Consider the following 22,346-nt stretch of genomic DNA (forward strand, 5'->3'; position numbering starts at 1 on the left):
CTTGTTCAACTGTAAACCTGCCATAAGTAAAATTATCCTACTGACAAACAAGGCTGAGAAAATATTATTCTGATGTAGCTTTCAACATATTAGGACTGATATGCATCTCATGCACCAAATTACAGATAATACATTACTCATTATGTTAATTCATTTCTTATTATCACGACTCATTATGTTAATTCTTTACCCATTATCAAACTCTTCTTTTTTCTCTGTTGATTTTTCATTTAATTGATAGTAAATGTTGAAATATGCTTTTATGAGTGTGTCAAAGAACAATAACCAAACAAAACATTGAATTATTTTTAAGAAATGCTACTGACGAAACCCATTTGGCTCATTTTTACTTAAATAATAAGTAAAATAAATAAAGTAAATCACAGTTATTTGCTTGAATATATTTTTGCTTGATTCGTGCCCTGAAACAAATCAGGGTCATTCCTTCAGAAATCAGGCTGTCCTTTGCATGGTTTTGACTCACATAAACAATCAGCTCCTAATCGTTCATGAGTCTTTCATTTTTTTTTTACCAGTCTTCACAAGTGGTTCTCAACCTTTTTTGATTCCAAGGCTATGGTGACCATATGTCCTCGTTTTTCAAAATTTCAAAATTGCCTACAGTTTTTCAGGTTTTGGCTTTGTTTACATAAGTGCTCATTACAGTACTTATACATAATGTATGTATTCATATTTGCATTGCTTTGCAATCAATTATTTACAATTTAGTATTAAAATGCACATTTTACAAATTCACATTACTTTTCCAGGTCTATAAATCACAGTTTTAAAATTAGGCTTCTTCATATACAGTATAGGTGTTTCAATATAGTGGGAACCCCAGTTCTTTAAAAAAAAAAAAAAGAAAAAGAAAGAAAAAAAAAACGTTATTGAGGGGGTGAAACACAATAATAAATATATTGTTTTTGTAGATGTTGTTGATTATACTTATCTGAATTCTTGTTTTTTCTTATTTTAAACAGATTTAAGTCATCTTGAGCCCCCCACCCCCTAGAAGTTTCCTGGTTTAGGTGCACTGGTTGGCCTGTAGATTTTGTGCTGTAGATTCAGTAGAAGTGAAGTATAGTGCAGGAAACTCTTGAGTATTTTAGTACAGTTTTCCATTTAGATCTCAGCATAAGAATGCATGTGCAAGAAGCTTTACCTGTTTTTCTGAATAAGCCCTGTTTCTCAATTCTCAGCCCTTCATTTATTAAATTAAGAGAAAGGGTTGTGAGGTCCAAATGGAGGTTTATTAATCTGCTTTTGTGAGCACTCTCACTAATGTGCCAACATGGGGAGGTTCATCGCTCTGCCCTGCCTTGCAGAAAGAGATGTTCTCCTCTGGACATTACCCAGCCCTGCCAATATCGTAATTACAGTAATATCCTATATGGAGGGAGGCTCCAGAGCCTAAATGACTTCCACATTGGACAACACATGGCAAAGGCACTTTCCACCACTCTGCCCAGCATTTGTTTAGTTAGACCACATGGACAGCAGGTGCACTGCCTTTATGAAACTAAGAAGCTTCTGCTAAGGTCAGTGATTGTGAATCACACACACAAAAAAAACACAAAACTCTATGCAGATCAGTAGCTTATGTGACCTTTGTGTCTTTTGTGTCTATTTTGACCTTTAAGGTTGTGTAGTGAATATCAAAGTTTAATATTTCTCTTTAAAGACATAATGCACTGTGAATAAGCCAAATGCATGAGTACACTGTCTTCTCATTCATCTGTTTCATTCAGCTGTTTGTGCGTTCATTCATTATCCTTTGTGGTCTTTGGTTTATACAAGAACATCCGCTCTGATTATTGAAAGGTGCTCTAGCACTTGGTCAAAGTATTACAACTGTGACACGCACAATCGTCACATTGTGTTCTAAGAGGCAGAGTTAAGACCTGTGTGCTTGTCTTCAGTGTCCACCATTGGTCAATGGTTGGTCAGACTTCTACTAAGATTATGGTGCAGCTCGTCCTGCTTCACCAGAAATAGCTTGACCCGATAATCCCCTAACTGAGCAGAGGTGACATGAACAGTGTAAGGATTAGCCGTCGCTGAGAGAGACAGTGGCCAGGTGAAAGTGCTACCTGCTTTAGAGGTCTCTGGGTCAGGCAGAAATGTAACACCAGTAACCCTGTGCACGGTTTCCTTGATTGTGTGTTTACCTTGCAGAACTGCTATCAGAAAGGGAATTGTATGGTGAAAAACAGGGCTTGCTCAGTGTATGTGTGCTAATTTAATGTTGAGAATGCATGGTCAGAACTGATTCGTTTTCTTAGTGATGATTTAATCTGTGGTCACAGAATTTAACCTTTTGTTATTCATAAAATTCTACACACCCTTTGCCCTTTTTGTGTTCAATTATTATATATTTTGTCTAATTTGATAATGCTTTCAGCTATTCAAAGTGTAGAGCTCTCAGTTCGCTCATTTATATTGATGCTCTGGATACAGATTCCCGGAATCATTTTAATTTCGCTTCTATTTGATTCCTTTGGGTGTTTTTCAGTTTTTATGTCCAGTTTGTTTAAATAATAAAATTTCTCTCTCTGCTAAAACTGCACGGGAAACTTTTGTCTGGATATTGTTACAGATTGTTACAGTTTTCCTGATTCCATTCAGATTCACAGCAATTCTATTTGATTTGTAATTTTTATTTGATACTGATTCATTTGGGTGTTTTTCGGTTATAATGTCCATTTTCCTTATTTGAAAGAAATCCTCTCTCTGCTGTAGCCATACAGGACAGGTGTTTCAGACTGACTGAAATCTCCAACTTATAAGAACTGAACTGTAAGTCATTTGTTTTGTGAATCAGGCTGCACTTTTTGCATTGCATGTTTTTGATTCACTATCAAGAATTGACTTATAAGAGTATTTTTTCATTCAGACTAAACTGGTTGTATGATTTTTGTCAGAGTAAAATCTCAGAAAAATCAATATCAGGATTTAATTGAACCAGAAAATCTATATTTTTATCTAGTGCTATTTGGCAGATAATTTGATTAAAGATTTAGATGTAAATTGATTTATACAATCCATGGGAATCAAACCCATTTAACCTTGGTATTGCTGTTTGTATATATATACATACATGTGTGTGTGTGTATATATATATATATATATATATATATATATATATATATATATATGTGTATGTATGTATCTTATATTTACATTTAACAGTAAAGCACAGTTTCAGAAAATTAGAACAGAATAAGTAAAAAGGCTAGGTTTTGTCTAGGCCTTGAGACTCATATGAAGGTGCTTTCTTTTCTGTGGAAGGACTGTTGTTATATGCCCTAGGCTTTTGAGTCCAGTGTATTTCAAAGCCAAAAAATCCCAGGAAGAAAAAAAGAACTATGGAAACAGGTAATGTATGTTACATTGGGAGTGAGAAAATGCTTGGCTAAGAAACAGAATAATGCTTGAGCTAACAAAGCCAGAGGTGCAATCGGATGAGGAGCAGTGGAGAAATTCAATCACATCAGTTTCTTATAGAGAGAGGGAGAGAGTTGAAGATATACCAACACTTTCCAAGTTTATTTGGTCTGGGATAAGACTCCACATCAGTAGTATCCATCTACCAGTAACACAGCCACTCAAAACACACACACACACACACTCTCTCTCTCTCACTCACACACACAGCAGTTATATTAATTACTGTAAATTTTATTACATTTTAAGTCTTGGCTACCACATTCCAATATGAATTCGCCATCTGATGGTCACATCAATTTAAATTCAGAACCTGAATCTAGTCATTTTCAGTTTCTGCCCAATAATTAGAGGTATTGTATAATATATACTGATGCTAAAACTACACAAAAACTGCACAGGTATAGTCGCAAGTCATTTTGTTAGAAAATAAATGCTTTTGTCTTGATGTTTGCCTTCCTGGTGGCTCATCATGCATCTTGGGCAAATCCTGCTGGGAAGCTGTTAATTAGCCGGATCTCTGTCAAAGCTCTGCCCGGCTGGTTGCTTTTAAGATTGTGCATTACGAGGTTTTAAAGCTACTTAGTCTTACACCAGAGAGATCTCATGGTTTGGATCCACCTCACTTTATTGTATTTCATAGTCATTTGTTTAGTAAAAGGATCTATCTATCTATCTATCTATCTATCTATCTATCTATCTATCTATCTATCTATCTATCTATCTATCTATCTATCTATCTCTCTCTCTCTCTCTCTCTCTCTCTCTCTCTCTCTATCTATCTATCTATCTATCTCACACATAATGTAGTAAAACAGTTTAATTGCAGCCTCTCTGCAGTCAGCTTTCCTTTGTGACTCCTATCCTATTTAAGCTTTTTTTTAGGTGTTGCTGACTGTACTTCTCTAAAATAAGCGATATGGACCCTTAAACAGTTTCAGAGGTCCCATTCGGCGTAGTGACATCTTATTAAAGCGGCACCACGTAATCCTACCAACACCCTCCCTAGCTTTAAATCCGCTCGTCCGGTGCAGTTGTGTAGACGCACAGCCTCCTCCTCCTCCTCCTCCGTGGCTCGTGTTCCTCGGTAACATGGTGTGCAGCGCGCGGCAGCAGTAGACGTATCGCTGGACCGTAAGAGAAGGCGCTCGCACTGCTTGTCCTGCTCTCCTTCCACAACAAATCAACGCAACGAGGGAAACTTTGCGTTTCTTGGACACGGTAAGCCAGATATGATGGCCAATCAACGCGTCCAGATTACTTACTGTAAAATATTAATATTTTTAAATTCTTAATGACGGAGCGTTGGCTCTCCTCTTCTGTATTGTCAAATAGCATCCCATCATAACCACGCGGAACGATTGGGAACGATTGAAAGTAAAGCCTGCAGTTACAAAAAAATAAATATAATAATAATAATATTAATACTTTTTTGGGGTAATTAAAAAGAAAGACATACAATAACGCGGATGTAAAATATTTCTGGTCCATTGCTTGATAGTTCACAACACAGGATCGGGGTCATCGTGCATCCTCCATGTCGTGTGAACATTTCTTTATGAACGAACTGATAGTTTTGTGATTATAAAGGACGTAAGGAATGTTTGGATGGGTCAGGGGTCGCGCTCGACGGATGTGCGTGTTTCCAGTTATTCTGATCGGACAGTCAGGCGATGCTATTGTTCAGACTGAGCTTCTGAAGGGCTCGAGGAAGCGGGACAGTGATCCTGCGGAGGGAACCCTCGGCTGCTGCGATCAGTCATTAGCCTGCTCGAAAAGTGGTCAATGCAAAAATATTTACAATATAAATGTAATTATTATGACGAGTTACCATATTCGGCAACGTGTATTAGACTGCAGTAGGCTAAACTCTAGAAGCAGTTCAGTGTTATATCAACAATAATCTCGAAAAAGTGACATATTTACCCTTTTACTGTAGCACAAGTGAGTGTATAGCCTGTTTTATGACCTAGTGATGCTTTTAAAATAACCAGCTAATTATTTAACCGATAGGATTAAAGATATACAGAACCCTACAGCAGGATATATAGGCAGGCTATTATATTAATAGCTAGTGCAGCATTGGCTACTGTACAATATATATATATATATATATATACACCAACACCAACATGTCAGAAAAAAACCGATTCACCGAGTTAGAAAAAGGATCACCCCCTCGTATACATGACTTGTAAACTCAATCAGGTTTAGCTAATCACTTTCTCAATGCGCACAAAGCCATTTGACTTTAAACTGTGATCAACTGTTTTCATTTTGATTAATCGCTCAGCATGAAAAGAGCTTTCTTGGAGCATTTCAGTCCTTGATAGTGCAATTGAAGCAAACAATCAACTGCAGGTGGCAAGACACTGTCAAAAGATCTCCTGAATAACGTTATGGACAGGTACAAGTCAAGGAGATCCTGAGGTAGTTGAGACTAAAACTGATTTATTTATTATTTATTTATTTATTCATTATTATTTTATTTTCTGACATGTTGGTGTTCTTTCACTTGGGTGTTATCATTTGAGTGTATATATATATATATATATATATATATATATATATATATATATATATATATATATATATATATATATATATGTATGTATGTATATATATATATATATATATATATATATATATATATATGTATGTGTGTGTGTTTGTGTGTGTAAGTTATGTAAGAAGATAAGAGTGGTGTATCTGAAACAATCTGTAATCAGGCTGCTCGTCCCACTGATCGATGGAAGGGTTAGGACATCAGGACAGCGTGGGGTCAGGGATTTCTTTTTGCTTAAGATGTGCTGATAAGCGTGTAAGAATAATGTGTGTGTATGGACACATACGATAGATTCGGATTTGGGGTTGAGCTGTCAGAATTGTCAGTCTTTCCAAATTCATATGCTGTTAATAAGCTTTTTTCTATAACACATAAATCCAGAATTGTATTAGCTTTTTTCAGTATAATGACAATTTATATTGATTAAACGGTGCTGTGAAGACAAAAGAAAAAACTACAATAACAACAGTTATAGTCCATATAACTCTTGTGCTATATTCCAAGTCATATAATAACTTTGTATGATCTGTTTTGGGAAGAGGAGCATACCATTTTTTTTATTATTATCTTTATTTCTGTGTTCAGTTGAAAAGGTAAAATCATATGGGTTTGGAACAGTAAGTAAATACTTTTTTGGATGATCCATTTCTTTGAAAAAAATGCTTACTTTTGAAAGTTACTTTCATCGAAGTGTAGACTGAGGAAATCGAAGATGACAGTGACTCAAGGGCTTTGAGTTTCTGCATGCCATTAACAGCACATTTAAAGTATGTGATCAGTGCTTGAGACACATGATGAATTGCTTCTGTGAGGCTAGAATCTCCTGTCGGGGCTTTTCCTTGGATTTCTCTTAGAAATCTCGTGGTCTCATTAATTGTCTCATTAGTTCTCACTTTGCTGTTTTCTTTAGTGGCTTGAAGCACATGATCCTCTTTGGAATCGGTGAAAAGCCGAATGGAAGGGTGGATCTCATCCACTTTGTTCATTTTCAACAATAAGTGACGGTATATGCATTCACTACAGGGAAGCTGTGGTTTGCTGCACATAAAATGTAAGTTTATGACACACATTATGTCGGAAACACTGGTCCATAAAACATCCACTTCCACTACTGGCTTGTGAGTTAATGGACATTAATGATAATAGTAGTCATGGCACATAATCTAAGATAAATAAGACATCCATGATAGTTGTAAGAATACATTAAAGTGCCCTTTGTAATTAAGATATTCAAGATAAAAATATGGAAATCAAATCAGATGTGCACTAAGTGCCATGTCTTTTGATGCAGGGAGACTTTATACTGCTGCAATCAAAAAGACCTATATACATTTTTAGAGACATTAAAAATGTTGTAATTTATAAATAAATAAATATATATATATATATATATATATATATATATATATATATATATATATATATATATATATAATTTTTTTTTTTGCTGTAGTATGACTCAGCATTATACAGCTCATTTCAACACTTTGAGTAACCAAGCCCTGCATGTGCCTTTTACCTGACCACTGCGTTCCACTCAGCCCGATTGTGGCTTCGCTGTGAGATCTGATTGTGAGTCTGAGAACCTTTTCAAGGGAGGATGTGGCTTTTGCCCCCCACTGAAAAGTTCTTGCTTCCTTTTTCCATAGCATACCCAGAACAAGCCTTGCCCTGTGCCTTCCATTAGGCTGCCGAAAGGGAGACCAATTACTCTCAGCAGCCGCACTGTGGTTGATTCTAAGGAGTTCTCTCAGAATCATCATGTTGTTCTACTGGGAGAGTGTGTGTGGTAAGGTGTGTGTTTTTGTGTGCTCAAGTGTTTCTTGAGTGAGCCTCCGTCTGTGAGTAAATGCAATCAGTGTCATGCTGTTTTTTAAGCTTGCTGGCTGCAGAGAAACCTAAGAGCAAAATAAAGTCTATGGTTTTTGCTGAAAATGCACAAATGCCCTGCTTAAGCACAGTAACCTCCAGAAATCTGAAATTAAGCGGACCAACACATGAAGTACTGTACTTCTGTCACGTTGATCGTCAGTGCTTCTGTACATCCAGTCTAACTTGGTTTTGGCTCTTTCAGTAGATCTTCCCACTGTTCAGATGGACTGCCTTGTTTTCAGCATGAACTGGGTCCTGGTGAGTCAGTTCCTTTTGCTGTCATCTTAGATGACCTTTTATTGACACTGGGGAGTTTGGAGGACCTCTTAAACTTGATGAGAGCTATACTTGGTGTTTTGAGATGACTTAGCTACAGAGAGATAAGAAGAGGAAAAGCAAATAAAAAGTCGTAGGGGTTTCCTTGTTTGAGAAATTCAGAGACCAACAGAAAAGTTCACAGAAGAAAATGAGAAAAAGAAAGCAGTTTAGTGGATTCAAGCTGCAATTTCAATTAAAAGTTGCATACAATAAAAATGAATGAAAACATTTTACAAAAGCAGCCAATGACCAGTGTCTTCATAGTGAAAGTTATATAAAACTAGACTGTTACACTTGAGAAAAAACTGTTGCCAAACGAATTCTGAGGTTATTAAACCCTTTAACATATTTTCACATACAGAATTTTATTTTTATTATTTTCAGCAAATTTTAACAAATATGCATAGTCCAGTCAGTGGCTTATAAAAAATAGTTTTATTTTACATCGGGATGGAGGCTGCCATGTTGGGATCACATGAGCGACTGAACACTACTCACTCTTCATACCTTCCTCTATTTCTGAACACTTTCACTTTGTGAATGAATTTTAAACATTGGTAAAAAAGGTCATTTCTACAATGCCACACATAACAAAACTGTCTGTTATTACGTGGTTTGTCATCCATGCCACTAGGTTTCAGTATTAAGTTCAAGACCTCTGTTGTATTAGTTGTTTAGGAAGATGAATGAAAGTAAGGCCAAAACAGCACACTTTTAAAAACTTAAATGCTGACAGAAAATGACTCTCTGAACATCACTTGCATATTTGCTCCAATCTTGTTTCAAGGATGTGGTGTGTTTAATTAAAGTTGGCGCCAAACTACTTTGGCCCTCCAAGAGCACCTTTGGACACCCCTGCTCTAAAGTAAATCACAAGGCCTTTTATACCTTTATACTCTCATCATATAGTGAACACATATTGTCAGTATTCCCAAAGGATCTATGGATACTAATATACAAAATGAGAGCAACCGTTGAAGGTCAATGCACACAATTAGTTTTCAGACACCCTTGGTCTGATATACTGCCGTTGAGTCATGTCAAGAAAGTGTTCTAGACTAGTGAGGTCAACACAGTTTACACAGACTCAACCAATTACACGATCAAAGTAAGCCAACCGTGTGGCACATTTGATCCCAGGCATGGGGACTGTGGGGTTTGCTTTCTGCTCAGAGACTGTGTGCTGTGCTACATGATAGCGGTTGAAGGAGACATTCGTGCTGAGGGGGCAGTTTGTGTTCTGACGAAAGGGGATGTGTATTTTTAGTCTTGGCCTCATCACGACAGGAAATGGGATAGTGGGCTCCATAATGTCTCAAATAACATACTTTTTGAGACATTTCTGTTTCTCTTTCTCCCAAGCCCTCCCATTAAACAATAGTTTAAACAGTTCATCCTTATTTGGGAATATCATGGCAGTAGTATGAAGACCTCCTATAGCTTTGGCATGTAGATTTGTGTATTCCGAATTTGACTGTATAACCTTGTGAACCACTCTATGTATTGTATTGTATGTATGTATTATTGAAATTGAATCTTTATTTATTGCATTGAATAAGCCATTTTGAGTAATACAAGTAATACACTCTCATCAAAATGAATCCTTATTGTATTGTAAGTTTATCGTCTCAAACATGACTTTGAATTGAAATCTCAGGTGTGATAGGAAAGAGTTACTTGTCTTGCTGTCCTGTCATGGGACGTGCTGAGGTTGGCATGGGTTGATGTCTGGACATCCATGGGGTCAGCACTTTGACGATCTGACTGTGACTGGCCACTGTGAAGTGAGAGATCTGTTCTCCATGACCTGAATAATATGATGCCTTAGGCAATTAAGGTGTGGTGAGAATAATGACGTGGATGTGGGATGGAGGATGTCCTCTGAGTCCAGAACATTTCAGTGTATAGTGTTAAAAATGGAAATGAGCTGCGCTACATTCTGCTTCCATTAATGGAAACTTCCACAAAATCAGTTGTACTCTCTAGCGGGACAAAAAAAATAAAACAATATATATATATTTCACAGAATAAACTGAGACCAGATATCTCTATGCACACAAAGAGGCTTTACATTTTTGCTTGCGGTTCACTAATATGGGCTATTCAATATCTGATAATCGGATATTAGTGGTTGCCTGCATTTTTGGCCAACACCAATATGATATATTTAAGTGATATGGGTAAATAATAGAAAATAAGATATTCAATTGTTAATTAAATTCACTTGATTCATTTAAAACTAATATTAAACTTTTCTAATTATAATTCACTGTAAATATTTGAAAATACAATACAATATACTTTAAATGCTGTCAATAGATCAGATTTCAGTGTTTTTTTGCAAGCAAATTTAAAGTTTCTCAGGGGAGTGAAATAGTTTTGCAAGAGAATGCAGATGTTTTGCAATTGATTATAACATTTTCGGGTGAATGCAATACTTTTGGATTTGACATTGAATTTGAAGCGGAGATAAAAACTTAAAAATATTTTCTGATTTAATGGTCTGAATGATAAATTGGTGTATCACTTATTTCTACAAAACTATTTTTGTATTAGGTTACAATTTTGTGAAAGTATATGCATTTTTATATTCTTGATCAACATCACCACAGTTTGTTCTTTTATGTAAGTTTTAACTGAAAATGTGTGTAAAGGTTACATGCAAACTTAAAAAAAATATTAACAAGTAAGACAAAGGCAAAGACAAAAACTCAGAAGCTAGCATTGTTTACATTCATTCATCATCTAAAGCTGAAGTTCACACCGTATGATACTGAACTAAGGGTTTAAAATGCTGGAGATTTTAAAACACTATTGTATGTACAGACGCTTTGGAATTATTTGCATTGTCAGAATGGTTAAATATAGTTTAAATAAATTTGTGCAGCCATATACTGCAGCTGGTGATCTTTTGATAATACTGTCTTCACCGTCTGCTTTCCCATTCCTCATTGGGTGGATTCTGAAATGTTGGTAATGGAGGCTTAGGAAACATGTCCGTAGTCTGGCTCAATATGGCAATAGGAACAAACATCTGTCGGAAAAACAGATGTGATTTGTATGTCTAGCAGTTGTTAAGTGCCTGAAGACTGCCAGAAACCAGGTTAGCAGAATCCACAAGCTCAGACAAGTGACTGCAGACTGAGCCTTAGAGCACGGAGATGTTCCAATCAGTCTTGGTGTTTTTGTGTGATTGTCAGCAGGAGAAATGCTCTTCTTGCCTCCAGGAAATTGGTCCAACTTCTGGTCCTACAGACGTAGTGCAAGAATGAGATCAAATATAATTCTTAGACTGTAATAATATTTCACATCATTACTGTTTTTACCATATTTTTGACTTATGATTTACCAGACTTATGACTGATAGTGTGCGTGGATTGTCGATTTGTATTTTAAGACAATCTTTTCAGCACCTCCTTTGTTAAGGTAGTCAGCACTACTGCAGTGCATTTTATTATTTTTATGACAGTGCTCTGAAGTACATAATCCGGATTGCTCAATATATTTATGCATATATTTAAATGATGTCCGCTAAACTACAACTAAACTGACTGTTATCGCAGGCAGCTGATTTCTTCTTTAAAATTCTAAAACATTTAAAATACTTGATTCTAATTTTAAGATGTACTAAATTGCAATTATATCACTGTAAATGTGTAATTAGTCAGTACATTTGGCTGCACACTTCGAAGACACTGTACTTGAGTACTTATAAAGTGGGTCAAAAGAGCAATCTAAAGTTCAAGTAATTGCATACATTTAAACCTTAATACATTTTCATTGAATTGTAAATAACATGCAATTCTCTTTCCTAGCATTAATCCTGAATGAAGCATGAATCCACTTCTTCTGGTCTAGGGCATCCTCAGAGGCAGCATTGATTTGTTTCATTCAAAAAAAAGTGGAGAAAAATGCAATTAAATAACATTAAGTGTCCGAAAACATTACATTCAGTTCATGCTATTTTGTTGTTTCTATCGTTCTTAAAACTGGTTGTAGAATATTTGATGTGTCTTCTGATATTGACAGGATGATGTCTTTGAAAACTGAATTGCTCACCACCTTGATCACCTTCTTCACTAATAAGATCAGACTCTCTGCGAAAAGCTCTTTGTGTTCCTCGAGCTAGTACACTGAGAGCTGACACCCAAATCCCATTCAGTGGGATTTACAGCTGCAGAAAGACTCCTGCAACAGGTAACTCCAGGGGGATGAATGATACGCTGGCTTCACTTCGCTCCATTGCACTGCACGTCCCAGAGGAGAAATGGGAAACCCAAAGCAGAAGTTACATTCTAATTAAGTCACCTCCATAATTCAGATTCTCCAGATCTAATATGAAGACCACAGTGCAGGAAATTTCCATAACCCAATCCCTTAAAATCGGGGCTACTGAATCCATGCCCTGGCTGCTTGTCTGTTTTTCTGCCCTGATCATGACTAATGACCTTCAGGCACAGTTTGAGGAGATGCTGTAGAGCTCAGGCTCCACAGCCCTGCGGGGTGATTTATGTGTTTGTGTCTTCTTGCGGCTGAACAGTCAGCCAGTGCTAGACAGGCTGGCAGGAGACCACCGCCAAATCTGGCAGCAGGAACTCCCAAACCGATCCCTCAGCAACTTCAAGCAGGTGGACGTTTGAGGCAGAAATTAATGGATTTGTTAAACATCAGTGGTTTCGCAGAGGTTTTGAAGCAACTCTCTGGGGTGAATCAAATCGTGCTAATTGCAATATTATGATAAGCACTGCCATATATTTTTAATTCATCAACAATAACAGAATGGCAGACCTTCTATGTGCATTTGTGTCAGCAGGCTGTGTGAAGTAAGGTGTTATCTGAATTAATCTGTGCTTGTACAGCTGGGAGATTATCCAGTTGACATATCTCTATGTTGATGTTATGTTCTTATAAAAGGCACATGGAGGCTAACAAGGATACATTTTCTCCCCAATGCGGTTATGTCTCTGTAATATTATCCAAATTCCTTCATTTTTTCCATTTTTCCTTCATTCCTCCTACATTTAAAATGGCTAAAAGTTAAGTTGCACAGTGCAGCTGAAGTATTTCTTTTTAAAGTCAACATGAAATGACCATTTTGCTTATATAATATACATAATATATCAAACGAGACATCATAAATGTAGAATGAGAGTTGATTTATTGCATGGGGAAATGGTTGGACCATGGAAAGTGAAAACAAATTGTAGAGAGGTTTCTGTTGGCTGAATGTTAAGTGGCATTGATTTATGGCATTAGCTGTACTGCAATTGGAAAAAAAATATATATTTTAGTTATGAGATTGAAGTCCAAATTGAGAGAAAAAGGTGTAAATAAATGCATTATTCTTTAGTTTTTTTGCAAACCAGACATTAGACAAATGACTCTTTTCAACTAAATTTTAATGAATCATTCAAAAAGACTGTAAAACTTATGAGTTCAGTCTGGTTAATCCTTTTCTGAATGAACTAATTAATACAGATTTGTAACTGAACCAACATCTAACTATTTTAACACCTAGGATGATAGCTATAACTATCATGGACGATAAATATAATAAGTTGTAATATTGCTTAAAAAACAACAACTCTATAATAGCACTCTATAGAAGATATCACTACACTATGCCTGTCACACTCTGTGTTGGAGAGAACGATGGAGAAGTGGATCAGAGAAACAGTCTTTAATAAATCCAAAACAAGAGGGTAATCCAAACTAGGAATGGCTATAGCACAGGAACATGGCATCTGAGACCCGACCAACATAGACAGCATAGAGGAAATGAGGCCAATTAACACAACACACCTGAACCAAATTAACACAATCAAACCAGGGAGAAACTGGGTCACGGGGAACACATGGGAAGAAAAACACACACAAACAGCCAGAGGCGTGAAAATACCCTTTGGGGAAAAAATGGCATGAAATTTAATACATGCTCATTCTATTTCGGCTACTGCCTGAGGGGTCATTAGATTATACTGAACCTCTATATTGTTTCCCACTCCCTTACACATTATTTCCACTTTGGGAAGAGATCCTGAGGGGCTGGAAGTCAAACTGTGGTCATGGTTCACCTTCTCTATTGGTGTGGTTCTCAGTCAGCTCCAGTGGCTTTCTGTCAAAGAATATTACTTCCAGTTGAACATGATCAAAGTTTATTTTCCGGCTGAGAGCATATGTACATCTTATTTAAATTTTAAAGTGATTTGAAGTGGAGGGGTCGCTCATCTGTGCTGTATTTCAGAACAGTGTTTCAGCAGAAGAAGATAAGCTGACTTTTATGAGCACCATTGCAGTATTGTAGTGTTTGGGTGTGAGTGCGTGTTTGCTATCTTTACAGACTGCACAGGATATAGATTTCAGACCCGACGTAATGGATTGGGCAGATGAATAGAGGATGGGACTGCCACTTGCAGACTCCATATAAAGTGTATACTGCAATGTAAAACCTCCTGCCAAATGCACATCAATATGGTGACATGTAATAAAGCTACAGACTCAGGTCAACAAGCTGTTAAGAGATCCTATTGTTATCTATTGAATTCCACAAATGAGCAGCTTTAACGAGGCGGCGAACCTTGATTAGTCCCTGAGAATGAATTTTTCATGAATTCTTTTGAATTCTTTGATACTGTATCTAAGGTTTGGAACATTGTTTTTGCTATTGTGGGATGTTGTGTGTTTACATTTGTAAATACTACAAAAACGATTCATAATTTTGTTGGGAGGTATAGCTTGTCTGTTCAGAAAATTTAAGCATTGTGGAAATGTGTTCAATGACTCCATATTGTGTGAAAGCGACATGAAATGTGTGAATGGTATGGCCACAATTTCACAGTTATGCTGCTGTGAATATTCAAAGAAGCACTTAGCTCATTTAAAGTGGAATGTGAAATAGTTTTTGTGCATGTGTCCGTCTTTCATTTCTCAATTCTTTCCTTTTGTGCTCTGATGCTGTGCCAATGTGGATGAAGGCCAGCGGTCCCTTTCTGTGTGACCCACATAACCATAAGTGCTTATAAAAGCCTGAGTTTCTCTGAGGAAACATGCCCAGGGTTGACCTCGATGTACCACTTTTTTGTCTTTTTTTTTTTTTTTACTCAGTGTCATCTGGTTCAGGCCAAGTGACTTGATAACTGTAGGTGTTTACAACAGTGAGTGGTCTTTCTTCACAATTTAGCATTGCTTACTAAAGCACACATCACTATTGCTCATATTTAAATACTATTGTTTCACACATAAATGAGAATTCTGTCATCATCTTAGTCATCCTCACGTCATTCTAAACCTGTATGACTTTCATAGTCTTTCATCATAGACACTCTTTTGACTTGGAGTCACAATATGGCTTTGTGTGATTATTAAATTTGTAATGAGAAACGATTATAAACTGGCTGTTGTCAACAAAACACTGCCAACATATTCCACCAGAATATAAGCTTGGTGGTTTTTATGTTTGAAAAATACAGAAATGAAGACAGCCAGGATTTTTTGTTGTTGTTGTAATTTTACACTATTATAAAATAAAAAGTGTTATTATTATATTTTTCTGAACTACTTTTAGTGTTTATTATTTTACAATTAAATATTATATTTCACTAATATGACATATTTCTTTAATATTTAATATCTTTATTTAGTAATAATTCTGATCATCATCATAGTTTTTATTATTGATATTATGTTTATAGTCATGGTATTGATTAATATAGTCATGGTATTGATTATAATATCAATTATTATTATAGTATTTTTCCTAAATAATTTATTTATATATATTTTTGATAATGAGATTTCTCAATTTTAGTATTTAATCTTAATAATTAATTATTTATTATATACTATAATTGATTGTTATTATTACTATTATTGTTATTACTATTTCATAGTCATATTGATATATAATCACACATTTTCTTGTGCATCCCTACTAACAAGTACAGCAAACTTATGCTTTTTTTAAATTATATTGTATTATGATGATATGGCTTCTTATCACAGAATAAGCATATTCTATACTGTAATAAAGGCTGTCGATTAGCAATGGATTACATATATACTTAATCCTTATGAAAATACCAGAGATGGCTTGAAGAACACAGATAAACTATAGTTGTAGCAGAGAGAAGCTTGTATTCTACAGCAATAAGTTCGCATACAACCTAGTAATCGAGTCACTGCAAGAAAGCATTTCATTAAAGGCTAGTCAATATTGTCTTTTGTTGAACAGAATGGCCCTTCATCATTGTATGTAATGGACTGCATTCTTTCAGCAGCCGCAGTGAAACCAAATGAATGTTTCTGAAACAATAAACGACAGATGAGCAGTTATACTCTTTCAGCAACATCTGCAACTCGATCCAGCTTATGATGCAACTCACACACACATACTGTATATATGCACGTGTGGACACCAACATTATGCGCTCACACACAGGTCACAGAGGTCATCCCGTCTCCAGTGTTTATCAGGCTAACACGCTCAGAGCGGGTCCTAATTGCTTTTGTTTATTATGATCAAGTGATCTGCCACAGTATGCTGGCAGGGACGGCGGGACTTCCTTTATGCATCTCCCGTGAGTGTGGAGGCGGGATGTTGTAATAACGACACACTACAGCCAATGTGTCGGAAAGCTTGTTAATGGAGGTGTAGGTCATACGCTGGGGGAGATGCTCATATCGCGCATATGTTTCTGCTTATGGCATATTTTTCCTGCATATAATCTCTTTTCTCTCTCTCTCACGGACTCTCTCTCTTTCTCTCTCTCTCTCAGAGTAACATCTCTACTGCTCATATCTTCGTATGGCTCTACTGTAATCACACTGAGATATAAGTTTTGATTCCTATGTTGCCCTCATTAACTGTCATGATTACAGTTTTTTCAATCGCTAACAAGCGCTTAACCATACTTCAGATACTTTTTCTAAACTCTTAACACAGACTCACACCTACAAAACACAATTGGCCAAATGGATAATTTTCTTCTCAGAAACACATTTTGTTAAATATATACTAAATCTTCATTTCAAAATAGAACACATCTTTATCTGCACACACCAACTTTACCAAAACACAGGAAATCTGACTCAAAATTAAATTATTCTGTCAAAGAATAACACTTGTTTTCACTTCACAAGGTACATACAGTCAATCAAAGTACACCAGGTTTCAAAATACTGGCTATTTTTGACATTACTAAAACTGCATTGACTTTTATGTTTCAGTTTTACAGGTATTTGCATGCAAAACATGCAATTCACTGTTTTACACTAAATTTATTGGTTTGGAACTGTATGTCCAAATGTACAGTAATGTTCACATTCAAAAGCATTCCAGTAAAAAGCTATTTTTCCCTTTACTGTTTACTGCAGGAGGCAGTACAGTAGAAACACGGTATGATAGAACAGAACAGGCTCGACAGTATTGCTTACAGTGAACAAAATATCAATGAAACACATAAGAGCATTCTGAACATAAAACAACAACATCAAAAAGCCCACATAAGAAAAGGGGGGGGGGGGGGGGTTAAAATAAAAACAATCTCTCACTGCTCCTGCTCCTCTCACTGCTCCTGCTCCTCTCACTTCTCCTGCTCCTCTCACTGCTCCTGCTCCTCTCACTTCTCCTGCTCCTCTCACTTCTCCTGCTCCTCTCACTGCTCCTGCTCCTCTCACTGCATCTATCACTGCTCCTGCTCCTCTCACTTCTCACTGCATCTCTCACTGCTCCTGCTCCTCTCACTGCTCCTCTCACTGGGCCTGCTCTTCTCCCTGGGCCCCTTGCTCTTATTCTTCCTCGTCCATACATTACAGTGTTTCTCTTTTTCTGTTTCTGTTTGCAAAAACATCACTCTTCAAAGTCCTCCTTTTATTGTATAAGTTTATTGTCTAAAAAATAAGCCCTGCCATTGAGTCTAAGCCAGACTGGAATCAGTTGTGGTTGGCCCAATTTACACAACATAAATCAGCTAAGATATATTGTTTTTGAACTGATATCATTGCAGAAGCAGAGGTTTTTATACTGTATCTAAGGTTTTGGAACATTGTTTTTGCTATTGTGGGATGTTGTGTGTTAACATTTGTAAATACTACAAAAACGATCCATAATTTTGTTGGGAGGTATAGCTTGTCTGTTCAGAAAATGTAAGCATTGTGGAAATGTGTTCAATGACTCCATATTGTGTGAAAACGACATGAAATGTGTGAATGGTATGGCCACAATAGATAGATGCTGTGCTAATTGTGTTTAGAGTTTTGAAAATGTGACAACTGCTTGGACAAATGCTTGTTAGCGACTGAAAAAAACTGTAAAAGCAGCACTAGTGTCAGAGCACTTGTCTTGTGGTTAGTGTGCAAACTGAAACACACAAAGTTTGGTGAATTTGATTGTTTGGAGATTCAGTTAGATTATATCATACATACATTTTTGATTGTGTTTTTATTTTTAAAGAGAATGTAAGTGGTGATTGACTATGCATAATTAGTTGTTTAATGTTGTTTTCAGCTATGGCTTAGCAAACACCAACAACAACATTTTACGATTTTTCAATCAGACACCAAATACTCCAAATATGTGTAAGCAATATGGTATAAGAGGCCATTGCTCTTCTATCTCTCTGATGGGCAGCCAGCTGAGATCAGCTGCAAGTCCCTGTTGGCAAGAGGTATGAAATTACATCTATAATGTGAGCTGACAGAGGGGACCGCACTCACCGAGGACACAGCCTCATTCTTATTTTTACCTCCTTCATTAGCGTCCTTTCTCCATCTTCCTCTCCCTCTCTCTCCTCCACTTGCTCTCTCTCTCTCTCTCTTTCTCAGACTGTTCTTGTTATTATGTCTTCTAGTCCCTCCCTCTCTCTTGAGTAAAGCGAAGCAGGTTCATTGATTCAGGTCAGGGCTCAACCCCTGCTGTCTTTATTAAAAGCCATACCTGACAGCTGGATGAAACGAGTGCTGCTGTGTAATGCTACGCTCAAATGTTAAACCAAATCTAGAAACATCTAGAAAGGTCTTGACTTGAAGAGTTAAGAGTCTTCTTTAGACACTGAGGTCACGTCACAGGATTGTTTATCAGCTAAACTGTGCTTTGTAATCGGCATTTAGATTTACCGTGTTGTTGTACACTGGTGGAATGAGAAGACAGGGAGCCTTCAGCCTCTGTAAGCTCCGAAATTTGATGGTTTGGGGATTTCAACAACAGTGTTTTTAAGAAGATGGTCTGGCCTTTGGCTCATGGGAGGTTTATATTGTCAAAATATTGTGAGGTGTGTGTGTGTGTGTGTGTGTGTGTGGTGAAAAAAGGTTGTAATTTATCTAATCAGTATACCACACAGAAGGAAAAAATCTAAAAAGAGAAAATGGCTTTATTCCAAAACATAGTGAGGTGGAGTACTCTGATAAAATATAATCCCCCTACCCAAAACCAGTTAAGCTCATAATTTTCATTGGTCGACTCTGTAAAGAAAAGGTCAGACTTCATGGACTCAACTCAGACGTCAGAAAAAATATCAATGTTTTCCATCTTTAATAATGTATTGTCTTTAAATTATTTGTACTAGGGGGCTTTTTTCAGCATATATTGAAAAGCTGTATATGTTATTAATTTGAATAAAAGTGTTAATCAGTTGACAGCCTTGAATTTTTTCAGAGCTTTACACAATGCATTATGAGATTGCCTTCCCCACAAGGGATACATCCCAAAATGGTGGTATATCAACAGCCGGCGTAATTATGCTATCTTCTGTTTGGAACAGCTGGGCGGCTATGATTTCTTAAAATGCTGCCTACAGAGACAACTCAATAGGTTTTGGAACAAGACTCTTGGGAAAGAGAGAAAGAGGGAGAATTTAAAAAGAGAGATGGTTCATGCGAAGGTTGCGCAATTAGAATTGAACTTTAGAAGAATTAAAAGTGTCTTAAGTAAATGAAACGAAGGAAGGGATAGAGCTGGCGGATTATAAAGGAAGAGGCAGAGAAAGAGATGGCGGCTGATTTAGAGAGATCAAAAGTTGCTTGTCGGGTCAGATTGATTCTCTGATTACCTCTGTTTCTCATAAATGGATGAGAGATAGAAACGCAGGAGCAGGGACAAAAATCAATCCTGTCATCCTCTTCCTTCTGCCTTTTTATAGATGCAGAAATAAGATACTTTATTGTGATATACTACTGTTGTGAGATTCATCTTTTGGCTCTTTCTCCCCTCGTCTGATGCACTCCAACTCCCTCCTTTCATTTCTCTCTTCTCCTCTTAGCCTTGCATTTTTATTTGACTGGTATGCAGTGGCTCCTTCACACTCCTTTATCATGCTAGCAGGGATTTTAATGAGGCTCTTGTGTTTCAGATATTCAGCCTCCACATCCCTCAAGCTTTCCCACACAACTCTGGGATGATTTCACTGAACCGTTGTGGCACTTTTGAATGTTTGCAACCCAGTTTTAAACGGGAACTAAATGCACTGAATATTTACATGAAGCATTTTTGTCAAGGCAAACATGGCTACTTGTAGCTGTGGTTAAAGAAATTTTGTTTATGATGTGCTGGCCGATACTTCAGTTGCCACTATACTGACACCTGATGGTGTGGATGCAGCATTGTGCGGACTCAAGGCAATCAATGCAGTTATTTGCTTGAATTTTAACCTCTGTCATTTTCCCAGAGAGCACAGCATTACTCTCCTTTTTATCCATCAATCCCTCCACAGCTGGATTAGCAGTCCAGATGTTGCTGACCCACATAGAGGAGAGGAACAGCTGTCTGCAGGATGGGGTGGGAAGGCTGTCCTGGATTTTAACAGTGAGAACAACCACTAACACATGTGGGACACTGTGGAGCGAGAGAGGATTACCCCTTAAGCCCAAACATCCAGAGGAAGAAACAAGAGAAACTGCATAGAACAAGAAAAGGAGAAATTCAGTTTGAGCTTGCGAAGGGGCTGTTTCAGCGTGCTTCAGCACATCCGACTCTCTGGGATCTGCTGTCATCAGGGGTTTTCAAGAGCACTTGTCCCATTTCTATGTCATAAATAAGCTCTGTTAGTAATTTCGGTTTTTATGCACCCAATTGTTTTTTTAGGCTTTTCCAGATGAAAATTTTATTGCTCAGAGGTTTTCCTGCTCATTACACAGGAGGCTTAAAGTCAGCACAAAATTAGATAACTATCCCATATACTTTTTTCATGCTCTTGCCTGTTATTTTAGTGAATGATTTATCTGTGTACATTATTCCATAAATTTAACTTTTATAATAGATTTGTAATTTTTTTCAACATGAATAAATGGTGTCCTTTGAACAGTCTAATTGAAGATAGAAACCTGATCATGGTTTCCATAAAAAGATTTGTTGGCACAACTGTTCAACATTGATAGTAATAAGAAATGTTTCTTATTTTATTAGAATGATTTCAGAAGGATCATGTGACAGTGACTGACCAACACAGGGTTTCGTTTCATTTTAAAATGTATTAATAAAATATTTAGAAAAGAGATATATTGAACTAAACACATTTATAAAATTTACATTTTATATTAATAAAATATTGCTGTTTTCAATGCAGCCTTTGTTTAATGTTCAAAAACATAAAAAAAAAAATCTTACCGACCCCAATATTTTAAACAATATATTCGATAATATAATCGAGAATAGCATAATAGACTCTTCTTACTTAAACCCCTGACTTCTGAGTGCAGATTTACTGAGTGTGATTTTGGCTAATCTAAGCAAAGTTTAGGAGCTTCCTGAAAACCCTAGAGAAGACTATTAGGGGTTTTTTTTGCAAGAGAAAATGCATAAGCAGGTTATTTAACCTCCTTTCTAAGGAGAAACACAAGATTTAAAGGATCTCACTGGTGACTTTCCCTTTGGGATTTGCCAAGAGACAGTTATTTGAGAAAATTTAAGTGGATGAAGTCATTTGTGACCCTGGACCACAAAACCAGTCATAAGGCAAACATTTTTTTTTATCGAAATTGATCTGAATAAATCTGAATAAAAGAGCTTTCCATTGATATATGGTGTGTTAGGATTGGACAACATTTGGTCGATATACAACTATTTGAATATCTGGAATATGAGGGAGGAATTTTTTTTTTCTTTAGAAAATCGCCTTTAAAGTTATCCAAATTAGGTTCTTAGCAATGTATA

At 36.6% G+C, this 22,346-nt stretch overlaps 1 protein-coding gene across 1 annotated transcript in view; it reads left to right on the plus strand.

Moving 5' to 3' along the window:
• Positions 1 to 4,416: 4,416 nt before the first annotated feature.
• Positions 4,417 to 22,346, plus strand: part of LOC113091836 (hippocalcin-like protein 1) — a 29,748-nt gene continuing 11,818 nt past the window's right edge. The window contains exon 1 of the mRNA XM_026257484.1: positions 4,417 to 4,668. The gene's annotated coding sequence lies outside the window, so the exon portion shown is untranslated. The remainder of the gene's footprint in view (positions 4,669 to 22,346) is intronic.

This window comes from Carassius auratus, unplaced genomic scaffold (genome assembly GCF_003368295.1).
Source record: "Carassius auratus strain Wakin unplaced genomic scaffold, ASM336829v1 scaf_tig00214327, whole genome shotgun sequence".
NCBI classification, from domain to species: Eukaryota; Metazoa; Chordata; class Actinopteri; order Cypriniformes; family Cyprinidae; genus Carassius; species Carassius auratus.